Source organism: Oratosquilla oratoria, chromosome 3 (assembly GCF_046742065.1).
Source record: "Oratosquilla oratoria isolate Oo_2021 chromosome 3, ASM4674206v1, whole genome shotgun sequence".
Lineage (NCBI taxonomy): Eukaryota > Metazoa > Arthropoda > Malacostraca > Stomatopoda > Squillidae > Oratosquilla > Oratosquilla oratoria.
The window spans coordinates 4,051,972-4,064,679 of NC_134779.1; positions in this window are offsets into that span (position 1 = coordinate 4,051,972).

Here is a 12,708-nt window from a genome sequence, read left to right on the forward strand (position 1 = left end):
CCCTGTGGGCCGGAGCAGAATCCTGCTGGAACGTCCATTCCGCATCGCCAAAGTGCTGCTGGGTCCACGGAAGTACCACGGCCTCAAGGATGTCGCGTCGGTACACGTCCTTGTCGATTTTGACCCCCTGTTCCACGAAAACCAGGGGTGTCTTGCCGCTCGCGCAAATTCCGCCCCATACCATGACGGACTGCGGATTTTGGCGGTGTTCGATGATGGCCGAGGTGCCGGGAGCCTCTGCGGACCAGCTCCTGTCGTTTTGGCGGTTGTGTGCTTGTTCCACGGTGAACAGCTTCTCATCCGTGAAGACGATCCGCTCCCACTGCTGACCTGCGGCCCGGCGAATGAGCTGGCGACATCGTTGCAGCCGTACGCGCTTGTTTTCGTCCGTCAGGAGCTGAGCTTTTTGGATCTTGTAGGGCTTGAGTTCGAGCTCCTGTTTCGCCATTCGTCGCACTGATCGGTCGCTGATGCCAGTTTCACGGGCGATTTTCCTCATGGAGACCCTCGAATTTCGCTGGACTCGCTTCTTGATGATCTGCCTGTTCCTGGGAGTGTTGACGGTGCGTTTTCTTCCTCTTCCTGGACGGTCGCCTTCATGACCAAGCTCCTTGAACCGCTTGACTGCTTTTGAAATGACATCTTTACGAACACCGAGCAAACGAACAATGTCACATTGACGTTTTCCTTGACGATGCAGCTCCAAAATTGCGTTACGTTTGTTTGCCATTCTGAAAAAAAAAAAATAGGAATTAAGCGTTACAAACTTGAGATAAACATAACTAACACAAAAAAGTACGGAGAATTCAGTATAACAAAAATTATTTGGCTGCAATAAAATATGTTTGCGGTAGGACAAATTTAATTTGGTTGCCATAATTCTGCCGCACCCGATATAAGCCTGTCTCTTTTTAGCAATACTTTTTCCAGTTTCTTTGTCGAGCCACTTTGGGCGAGCCTGATTTGGGGGACGTCTGTCCTTAAAAGGAATGTAAGTTTGAATCATCTTAGTGAGCGTATTTTGAAATATTTCCCACATCTGATCTACAGGTCTTTCGTTTAATTTTGCCTCCCAATCTGTTAGCTGAAGCTCCTGACGTAGTCCATATATACCCACACACACCAGCCCAGCCGTTAGATTCGTACCTGCCACTGAGGAAGCATCAAGAGGTGTGAAAACGCGTTTTGGCTTTTTTTTTTTTATAGATTATGTATGTTATTCCACAACATGACATACGGAGATTTATTAAGGTTACTGCCTACATAAGGCAAGATTACTCTAAGAAAGTGAGAAAAATACGACAAGAAGCTCTGTCATAACAAGCTTGCCATTTATTTTAATGAAGTATGCTTGGGGGAAAACCTCCAGCCCATTTACACTATGAATATATATATATATATATATATATATATATATATATATATATGTATGTATGTATATATATATATATATGTATATATATATATATATATATATATATATATATAGTCAAACTTATGTTTTCGAACATAATTCGTTACAAAAATCTGTTCTAAAACCGAATTGTTTGAAAACCGAATTGATAGTTCTGCTGCTACTAACACTTTCAGTTATTCCACGGGCACTTACAATTTTCTCTTCTTACTTTTATCCTCTTATAATTGTACGTTATTCGTATGTAGGCCCCACGCCTCTTTCATAATATATGTTTTTAATCAAGTTTCACTACTCAGTACAAAGGTGAATTAAACGTAAATTTTCTTCTTAAATTCTTCCGAATAATATTACACTACTACAACTTAGTTTGATTGAGTACACCAGAGGACTCTCACCTGGGATCCTTGTACACCCACCAAGTCAAGTCTGTTTCGACGTCACTATAGAATTCATCCAATAACTTTGAACGTTGCAAATAAGTGCCACCCTTTAAGGGCGTGACTTACCTCCGTGCACCAATAATTTCTCTCCTCCTCCACCCTTTTCTCCAATCAGAAATGCTGTTATACTGTCTTAAGCAATACTGCTTACGCAAGCAATCTTAGTCACAAGCTTGAGTGGCTTAGTGTTTACATTTCGTCACATCAGCACCAATATCGATACCCTGGCTGGTATGCAATTCAGCAACTTCCTCTCGGCCATTGTTTTCAAAACATATAAGTCGTAAAATGAATTCCTCGCCACCTACTCTTCTATCTACCTACTTGTCTACCTCAATCTACCAGCCTCCGACAGGGCTCAGCAGCTTCCCTTGGTCTTCTTGAACAATTATTTCTACTCCTCTCTTTGTGAAAGTTTATTGTAGGGTAAATGTAGTTTGACCAAGACTAAATCTCCTATTTCTAATTCTAGTTTATGTGCTATTTTGTGTTGTTGCTTTTTCATGTCTTGTAAATACTCCTGCATATGTCCCCTAATTGTTTGGTGAATATTTTGGAAAGCATTTATCCTATTTGAGATATAATCATCTATAGTATACACAGGTTTCTGCTCTCCATTCAAGATTTCATATGGAAGAGTTTTGTCTTCCCCAGAAATAATAAAATAAGGTGTTTCACCTGTTGCTATGTTAAGTTGGTTGTTCAGAGTACATTTAACACAAGGAATCCAGGTATCCAAGTTATACTCTCCACAACTCCATTACTTTGTGGATGATTCACTAAAATGTTTACTTTCTTTATCTTAAATAGAATACATTAATTTTCCAAGATTTTGTTATCAAATTCAGTTCCATGACCTGAAACTAAGATCTTAGGTGTAGTGAAACTACAGATTATCTGATCATAGATTACTGAAGCAATAGTTTCGGCTTTCTTATTTGGAATAGGTTGTATAATACAAAATCTTGAAAAATAAACAATGGCAACAAATACATATTTATATCCATTCTCAGACATAGGTAACTCCAATTTATTTATGTGAACTCTTTCCCAAGGTGTCTGTGGAATGGGATAGGTAAATATTGGAGCAGGTTTTGGTGTACTTCTATTCACCTTAACACATTTCAAACAATTTTCTATATAATCATATATATCTTTCTTCATACCTGGCCAAAAGTATTTAAGTTGTGCTTGTCTATAAGTTTTATTATTCCCTGGATGTGAACTACAATCACTATCATGAAGTAATACCTCTAGAAATATTTTTCCCACCTACAACTGTTTTTTTATACAAAAGTCCTATAGTCAAATGAAATTCTCCAATCTTATACGCTTTTGCTAGTTTTGGAGGATTTCCTCTTGGGTTCATCATTTACTTGGCTAATGAGTCACATGCCTTATCATCCTTCTGTTCTCTTATTATCATTTCCTCATCTAAGGTTACTATCTCATCTATACTACAAACCAAATTAATCAACCCTGTCATTGCTTGGCTAATGTTTCTAGAAAGTGCATCTGCCACATCACTCTTTCTACCCGGAATATATTCAAATTTAACTTCATAGTACTGAAGAACTGCAAACCATCTAGCGAGTCTGCCCCTGAGATTCTTATGCTTAAATAAGTTCTGAATAGCTGTATGATCAGTCCACATTCTGATTGGATATCCCAGTATCATATCTCTAAAAATTTCTAATGAATATATCACTGCTAATGTTTCTCTTTCTGTTATAGAGTAGTTTATCTCTGCGCTATTATAAAGTCTTAATGTGTAAGCTATTGGTTTCAGAGTTCCATTTCTCTCTTGTATAAGTATACCTCCTAACCCTATGTCAGATTCATCAGTGCAAGGAATGAATTCTTTATCATAGTCTGGAAATATTAAAAGTGGAGAACTCGTGAGTTTATCTTTCAACTTAGTCCTTCCTCAACAAAGAGCTTAATGGATTAGCAATGTCAGCATACAGTTGAATGAATTTTCTATAATATCTTGTTAATCCCATGCGACTCCTAACCTTTTCTAGATCGTTTGAAACTGGAAAATTCTTTACTGCTTCAACCTTTAAATTTACCGTACTAAATCCATGCCTGTCTATCTTATGTCCCAAGTAAATAACACTGTCCTGCAAAAAAAAAAAAAAATAAAAAATAAATAAAATCAAGTTTTACTTTCAATCTTGAGAATATAATATCTAATTTCTTAAAGTGCTCAGCCGCTGTCTGGTAAACTATTAAAATATCATTTAGAAATACACTGGCAGTGTTTCTTAATAACCCATCTAGAGCTGTATTCATTAATCTCATGTAAATTAATGTACTATTACATAACCCAAATGGCATTCGTTTAAATTCATAGTGTCCTTTGCAGTAGAAAATGCTGTGAACTCTCGAGAGTCTTCATGTAACTCTATTTACCAAAAAGCAGATTTGATATCTATAGTGCTAAAATACCTATTCTTAGTTCCCAAACTTCTAAGAATGTCCCCTGTCTCTGATAACGGTAACCTGCCACGTATGGTGTGCTTATTCAATTCCCTATAATCAATAACTGGGCGCATAATACCATCTGATTTTGGCACCAGAATCAAAGGAAGTTCCACTCACTTTTACTACGTTCAATAATAGCCTGCGATAACATTTCAGTGATCAGTTTATCTACTACTACTAATCTAGAGTGAAGAACTCTGTAGACAGGAATGAAAATAGGCTGAGTCCCTAGTTGTAATTTAACCTGATGTTTTAAAACAGTTGTTTTGCCTAAGGAGTCCCCCGGCAAAGCAATTGCTTTATTATGCTTCACTAGAAAAGCAACTAAACTTTCTTTCAACTCAGGGCAATTAGTAGGTTCTAGTTGATTCTTGTATATCTTTCCTAATTCTATTTCTTCCTGAAGTGAATAGATTGATGAAATTGGTAATTCCACCATGCCTCTTTCGTAATGTATGTTTTTAGTCAAGTTCCATTACTCAATACAAAGGTGAATCAAATATAAATTTTCTTCTTGAATTCTTCTGAATAATGTTACACTACTGCAACTTAGTTTGATTAAGTACACCAGAGGACTCCCATCTGCTATCCTTATACACCCACCAAGCCAAGTCTGTTTCGACGTCACTATTTAATTCATCCAATAACTTTGAACGTTACAAATAAGTGCCACTCTTTAAGGGCATGACTTTGCCTCCATGTACCAATAATTTCTCTCCTCCTCCACCCTTTTTTTTTAATCAGAAATGCTGTTATACTGTCTCAAGCAATACTGCTTACGCAAGCAATATTAGTCACAAGCTTGAGTGGCTTAGTGTTTACATTTCGTCACATCAGCACCAATATCGATACCCTGGCTGGTGTTTACAAACTTTAGGCGGTGAGCGAGATTTTGCAATTCAGCAACTTCCTCTCGGCCATTGTATTCAAAACATGTAAGTCGCAAAATGAATTCCTCACCACCTACTCCTCTATCTACCTACTTGTCTACCTTAATCTACCAGCCTATTTCAGAATCATATTTTCCCATTACAAATAATGTAAGAGATCAATTCGTTCCCAAGTACCTGATGATTGCTTATATACCTAATTACACTTTATATATCATATAATAAATAAAACATAAAAGTGTAAATCAAACGAAAAACATAACAGAAGTAAATTTAATGATAAAGTAACACTGTACACTTATTATGTAATGTATGTACTGCACCCTTTTGGCTGAGATGTGATGGCATAGGTGGATGTAGATGAGGGAGGGAAAGGGGCGAGTTATTGCTTAGAAGGGGAATCCCCTTCCATAAAGACTTCTGGTGATTCTTGTTCGGGTGTTTCTTCTCATCTCTTTAGCTCAATGTTTGTTGTTTTAGATTGCGCTGTAAAACAATTCTGAAATGTGACATGCCATTATTATTGAAAAGATTTACTGTTCTATGTTCTACCAAGGTGTCTGCTTGTTATTGTGGCAAAGTAGCATGCAGTTGATACCTTAGGGTCTATATGGTGCGTCCCTACGGACCAGAGTCACACATCATTTTGTCTATAATAGAGGAAAACTCTTCATAGAGAAATGATGACACTTTTATACTACGACTATCCCTCCGTTATGCTGTCCCTCAACCCCTTGTTGCTGTCCTGTACCATTTCTCTGAGTATTCTTTTTCTGTGGTGGGGGAATTCCCTGTGGTGGGGGAAAGGAATACTGCTACCAAGTATTCCCACTTGGATCGTAAGAGGCGAGAGGAAAGGGACGGGGATTGGGACTAGGTATCCTTCTCCTTGTAGCCCCACAGGGGACATTCCTAAAAGAAAAAGTAAAGGAATAAGATGGTCTGGGAGTTTTCGGACCAGGATCCTAAGGTTTGGGTCTTTTAATGTGCGTGGATGTGGTACAGATGAGAGTAAAAGGGAAGCGATAGGTAGTATGTTTGTGAGAAGAAAGATAGATGTGTTGGCTTTGAGTGAAACTAAGCTGAAAGGGAAGGGTGAGTGTAAGTTTGGGAGTGTAAGTGGGAGGTTATCAGGAGTAAAGAGAGGGCGAGGGAGGGAAGGGGTGGCTATTCTAGTAAGTGAAGAGATAGGTAAACCTGTAGTGGAGTGGAAGGAGGTTTCCTCAAGGCTAATGTGGATGAAGGTGAAACTGGGAAAGGAGATGTGGGTCTTTGTAAGTGCATATGGGCCTGGCAGTGAGAAGATTGTAGAAGAAAGGGAGGCCTTTTGGATAGATTTAAATGAGTGCATAGAAGATTTAGGGAGAAATGTCAATGTAATAGTACTGGGAGATCTTAATGCTAGGGTAGGAAATAGTCCAATCGATGGAGTGGTTGGGAAATGTGGAGTTCCAGGAAAGAACCGTAGTGGAGAGTTGAAGGTGGAAATGTGTCTAGAAAGAGAGTTGATGATAGCAAATACAGTGTTTCAGAAGAAAGTCAAGCATAAGTACACATGGGAGAGGGTGGTGGAGGGAAGGGTGGTAGATAGTGCGTTAATGGATTATGTAGTGGTAAAAAGGATTATGATAGGAAGAGTTAAGGATGTATATGTGCTTAGGGGAGAGGGTGGGGGAGTATCAGATAATTTTCTGGTGGAAGGTAAGTTGAGAATGGAGGATAGATGGAGAAAAAGGAAAGGGACAAAAGGTAGGGAGGTTCTTAGAGTGAACTTTTTGAATGAAAAGGAAAAGGAGAAGGAGTACGAAAAGAACCTGAAGGAGGAGTGGGAGGGAGTGAAGGATAGAGTAGAGCTAGGTGTGGAGATGGAATGGGGATGGTTCAAGGAGGGAGTCATAAAGTGTGCAAGGATGGTGTGTGGAACGAGAAGGACAGGAGGAAATAGAAAGAAGGGTAGTGAATGGTGGAATGAGGAAACAAAGAAGGTTGTAGAAGAGAAGAAGCGAACTTTCACAGATTGGTTACAAAATAGGACGAGGGAGTCATATGAGAGGTACAAAGAAAAGAAAAGAGAAGTAAAGCAAAAGGTAAAGGAGACAAAGAGGAGAGCAGATGTGAAATGGGGTAAGAGGATGACAGAAAATTTTAAAAGTAATAAAAAGATGTTTTGGAAAGAATTTAAGAGAGGAAGAGGAGGCGAATCAAGTAGAGAAGAAAAGGTAAAAGGTGCAGATGGAGAGATGATAATGGAAGAGAAGGCAGTAAGGGGAAGATGGGCAGAATATTTTAGGGAGTTGCTAAATGTGAAGGAGGATAGGGAGGGAAAGATAGCTGCAGTGGGAAATGCTAAGAAAATGACCGTGATGAGCGAGAAGAATGGAGGAGAAATAAGGAAGGATGAGGTGAAGGCAGTTGTTAAGATGATGAAAGCAGGTAAGGTACCTGGTCTGGATGGATGCAATACAGAATGTCTGAAAAAGGGTAGTGCAGTGATGGTGGACTGGCTGGTGAGGTTATTTAATGTTTGCTGGAGAGAGGGTAGAGTACCGGAGGACTGGAGGAGTGCCTGTATAATTCCTCTTTACAAGGGAAAAGGGGACAAGTGTGAATGTAGTAGTTTCAGAGGGATTTGCTTGTTAAGTGTAGTTGGGAAGTCTTATGGGAGGATCTTGATTGAGAGGATTACGAGAGGAACAGAGGGAGTAAATGGAGAGAAATAGTGTGGATTTAGGACAGGTAGAGGTTGTGTAGATCAGATCTTTGTGGTAAGACAGATATTTGAGAAAGCTATAGGAAAGGGGAAGGATGTTTTCTGGGCCTTTATGGATCTGAAAAAGGCTTACGATAGGGTAGACAGAAAGGCACTGTGGGAGGTATTGCAGATATACGGGATAGGAGGAAAGCTTCTGGGAGCTGTCAAGAGTTTTTGAGAGTAGTAGTGCTTGTGTCAGGATTAGAAATGGAGAGAGTGAGTGGTTCGAGGTAAAGGTGGGACTTCGTCAGGGATGCATTATGTCGCCCTGGCTGTTCAACTTATACATGGATGGGGTGGTGCAAGAGGTAAATACAAGGGTAGTGGGTCAGGGAGTGGAGATGGTTAAAGAAAATGGAGACAAGTGGGAGGTGAGCCAGCTGTTGTTTGCGGACGACACTGCGCTTGTGGCAGGATCGGAGGAAGGATTGAGGAAGTTGGTGGCAGAGTTTGGGAGAGTATGTGATAGAAGAAAGCTAAAGATAAATGTGGGTAAAAGTAAGGCGATGAGATGTACAAGGGGTGAAAGTGGCAGTAGACTGGAAGTGAGCATTAAGGGAGAGCGACTGGAGGAAGTGCACAGTTTTAGATACTTGGGTGCAAATGTGGCAGGAAAAGGTGGAGTGAAGGTGGAGGTAGAATGTAGATTGAGAGAAGCGTGTAAATGCCTTGGTGGATTAAATAGTGTAATGAGGAATAGACATTTGGGAATGGATGCTAAGAGGAGACTGTATGAAGGAGTGATTGTGCCAACAGCACTGTATGGGGCAGAAACATGGAACATAAGAGAGGAAGAGAGAAGGAGTTTGAATGTGTTTGAGATGAGGTGTCTGAGAAATATGATGGGGGTTACTAGGCTAGATAGAGTGAGAAATGAGGAGGTGAGGAGAAGAACAGTGGTGGAAAGGGAGCTGGGAGATAGGGTTGATGAAAGAATATTAGGATGGTTTGGACACATGGAAAGAATGAGTGAAGAAAGACTAGTAAAAGAGGTATGGAAGGCAGTTGTGGAGGGAGTGAACATGAGGAGACGTTCTAGGATGAGGTGGATGGATGGGGTGAAGGGGGCTTTGGGGAAGAGGGGAATGTCTGTTGAGGAAGGACGGGAGAGGACAGAAGACAGGGGTGAAGGGAGAATGGTTGTATATGGATGATGTTGTGATTACAGGAGGTGGAATGGGCAGGTGGATGGGGGGTGAGGTAGTATGTGTGAGCAAAATTTGACGCAGCCCGAAGGGATTTCTACCCGTCTTCTCCTTTTATGCAATGGAGGGGACGGAGAGGGGGGGTCGCCGATATAATGAAGCTGCCTTGCTGTGGATGTGCTGTGTCTTGCGACACTGCTTCTGACCCAGGGCAGTGGACAAGGTGCAGGGATGACCCGTCATCCAGGAGGTGCTAAGATAAGAGGGAGGGTGGAGGGATGTGGAGTGTATTCAGGGATGGAATGGGTGGAAATTATTTTATGCCCTTTCCATTTTGGCTACCTCCCTTGTAAGGGGGAAATGCCTTGGTATATTGGAATATGTATGTATGTATATGTATATATATACATATATATATATATATATATATACATATATATATATATATACATATATATGTATACATATTGGGGCCAAACTGATAGTGATTTTTCCACAAGAATAAAGGAACGCTAAACTTCATTAAAGATGGACAAGTTAACTTCGCCGTGCTCCTTCATTCCAGCCAAGACGACCACAGAATGGATTGGGATAATGCAGCAAATATATTCAAATCCCATTGTAGCCTTTGTAGGAAAATTGTAGAATCTTCCTTAATACAACATCCCCCCCCCCAACTTCAATACCTTAAAAGGCCAGTGGATCCCAAATTGCATTACGAGGATAACAGTTGATAAATTAATGTCAAGAGCGGTCGGACAAACAACCACAAAGTATCTATCCTTGACCCAACCATATCAGGGGCTTGTAACCTGAGACCCTTCCCCTTTTCACCGTCCCCTTTTCTGTACTCTTCACTACCTTAGTTCTACCTGCACTATATCTTCTTGTAACTATTCTTCTGAAGAGGAGTACCGATAATAGTCGAAATATACAGTTTTTCTGTACTTCTGATAGTATTTCTCCAGTAGTGGGTTTAAAGTGTATTTATAAATGTGTTATAACATTACAGTGTCCCATCTGTCTATCTATCTATCTATCTATCTATTTAAATATATATATATATATATATATATATATATATATATATATATATATATATATATATACATATATTTATATATATATATATATATATATATATATGTGTGTGTGTGTGTGTGTGTGTGTGTGTGTGTGTGTGTGTGTGTGTGTGTGCGTGCGGTGTGTGTGTGTGTGTGTGTGTGTGTGTGTGTGTGTGTGTGTGCGTGTGTGTGTGTGCGCTTTTATATAGAATATATGTGTATATATATATACATACACACACACACACACTCACACACACACACACACACACACACACACACACACACACACACACACACACACACACACACATATATATATATATATATATATATATATATATATATTGACTATATTATGACAAATAGGAGCAAACGAGGAGTAATGGGAGAATTTCACGCTATAACGTTTCGGCCCACAGGGTCTTGATCAAAAAGCTAAAAACTCAAACATAACAGGAGATTTTATATATGGACGGGTCATCTCATGGGACGCTTCGGAGATCTTGTTATTTTATTTGCGTATTTTTTTTAGTATTAATAAGCTTGTGGCTTTTGCTAGACATATAAAGCCTTCTCTATGGTTAATGTTGTTACCAGTGTTAATGTATGCTGCCTCAATTGTCTTCCTTAGTTTCTTGGATGTTCCTTTATTTGATACGGTTGTGTTGTTCCAGTCTGGAAGGTGGCCATGTTTATCCACATGCATTTCTATGGAGTTCGTTTTTCTATGAGCTTTTACGTCATTTTTTTTTGTTTATTTATCCTTTTATTAAGTCCGCGACCAGATTCACCAAAATATGAAGAGGAACAGCTTTTACATGGGATTTTATAAACAACGCTGTTTTCGTTAGTAGGATTATTGTAGCTACGTGTTATTAAATGTCCTACTTTGTTACCTGATGTTCTGGCTATTCTAATGTCCGTTTTTAGGAGAAAAGTGTCTAGGTATGAATTGACATTAGAGTTTGGTACTGTAATGTATCTGGTTTCATCATTACATTTATTATCATTATTATTTCTAAGAATTTTGTACTGTAATGTATCTGGTATCATCATTACATTTATTATCATTATTATGATCAAGACACAGTGGGTCGAAACGTTAAAGCGTAAAATTTCCCCATTACTCCTCGTTTATTTCTTCCACCTTTAGTCTTATATATGTATATATGTATATATATATATATATATATATATATATATATATATATATTATTCAACCACAAACAACTTTTAATTCCATGCCATCGCAATCGAGACTGAAGAATCGCTCGATGGAGACATTTTGTTGGAAATTGAAACGTGGACGAGCCGAGGATTCGAACCCAGCTAACCCGTAACAAAGTTACAGTGACTTAAACCAATGCGCTATCAAGAGCGCATTGGTTTAAGTCACTGTAACTTTGTTACGGGTTAGCTGGGTTCGAATCCTCGGCTCGTCCACGTTTCAATTTCCAACAAAATGTCTCCATCGAGCGATTCTTCAGTCTCGATTGCGATGGCATGGAATTAAAAGTTGTTTGTGGTTGAATAATATAAATTGATCTCTGTGCACCACTCAGTGTATCTCTATATATATATATATATATATATATATATATATATATATATATATATAAATATATATATATATACAAAGTGACGGGTTGGACTTGTCGCCCAGAGGATTTCGTCTCCTTGCTAAATCCCTTGAGCGAGAAGTAGGCATCCTTTAGTTTTTTTCTGGTAGATTACGTAGTAGTAGGGGGGAAAGTATCGGAATATAGTTTAGGCATTAGAAACAACGTGGAGGGGGAATGTGAAACGAATCATCAAAACAGGTGGAGGGAAGAATAACTTAAAGTTTACTATACATATAGCAGAAGTATAATTAACAAAATTGATTTGCTAGGAGGTAAAGCATGCGTAAAGAATTTTTATATTATAGCTATTACTGAATCCTGCATCAACATGGCTGATAAACATTTCCTTCCGGAAATCGAAATAGGAGGATATAAGTTTTTTTTCACAAGTATAGGGTTGGCAGGAGTGGGGGAGGTGTAGCACTTTTCCTTATAAATACAATAAACTATGTTATCAACAATTGGATTAAGGAAGAGTGTACGAAATCTATTTGGGTAGAGATTATAGGCACGAATAAGAAAGTTATTATTGGCGCCTTGTATAGACCTACTAACCTCAGCATTGAGCAGACTGATCTCCTGATTAATGAAATTCGCAGAACTTCCCAGTACAAAAACATTGTGATTATGGGAGATTTTAATTATAGAAACATTGACTGGGAAACTTTAAAAGGAGATCAAGAAACGAAGAAGTTCCTAGATTTGTGCAGGATGATTTCCTAAAACAAATGATTACCGATCCTACGAGGGGAGAAAATACTTTAGACTTACTTTTAACTAATAACGAGCACATAGTAAGTAACGTAAAAGTGGGAGATAGTCTAGGCCCTAGCGATCATCAAGAAATAAGATTCAATATTATTTGGGAAGAATTAAAAAGTACGAATA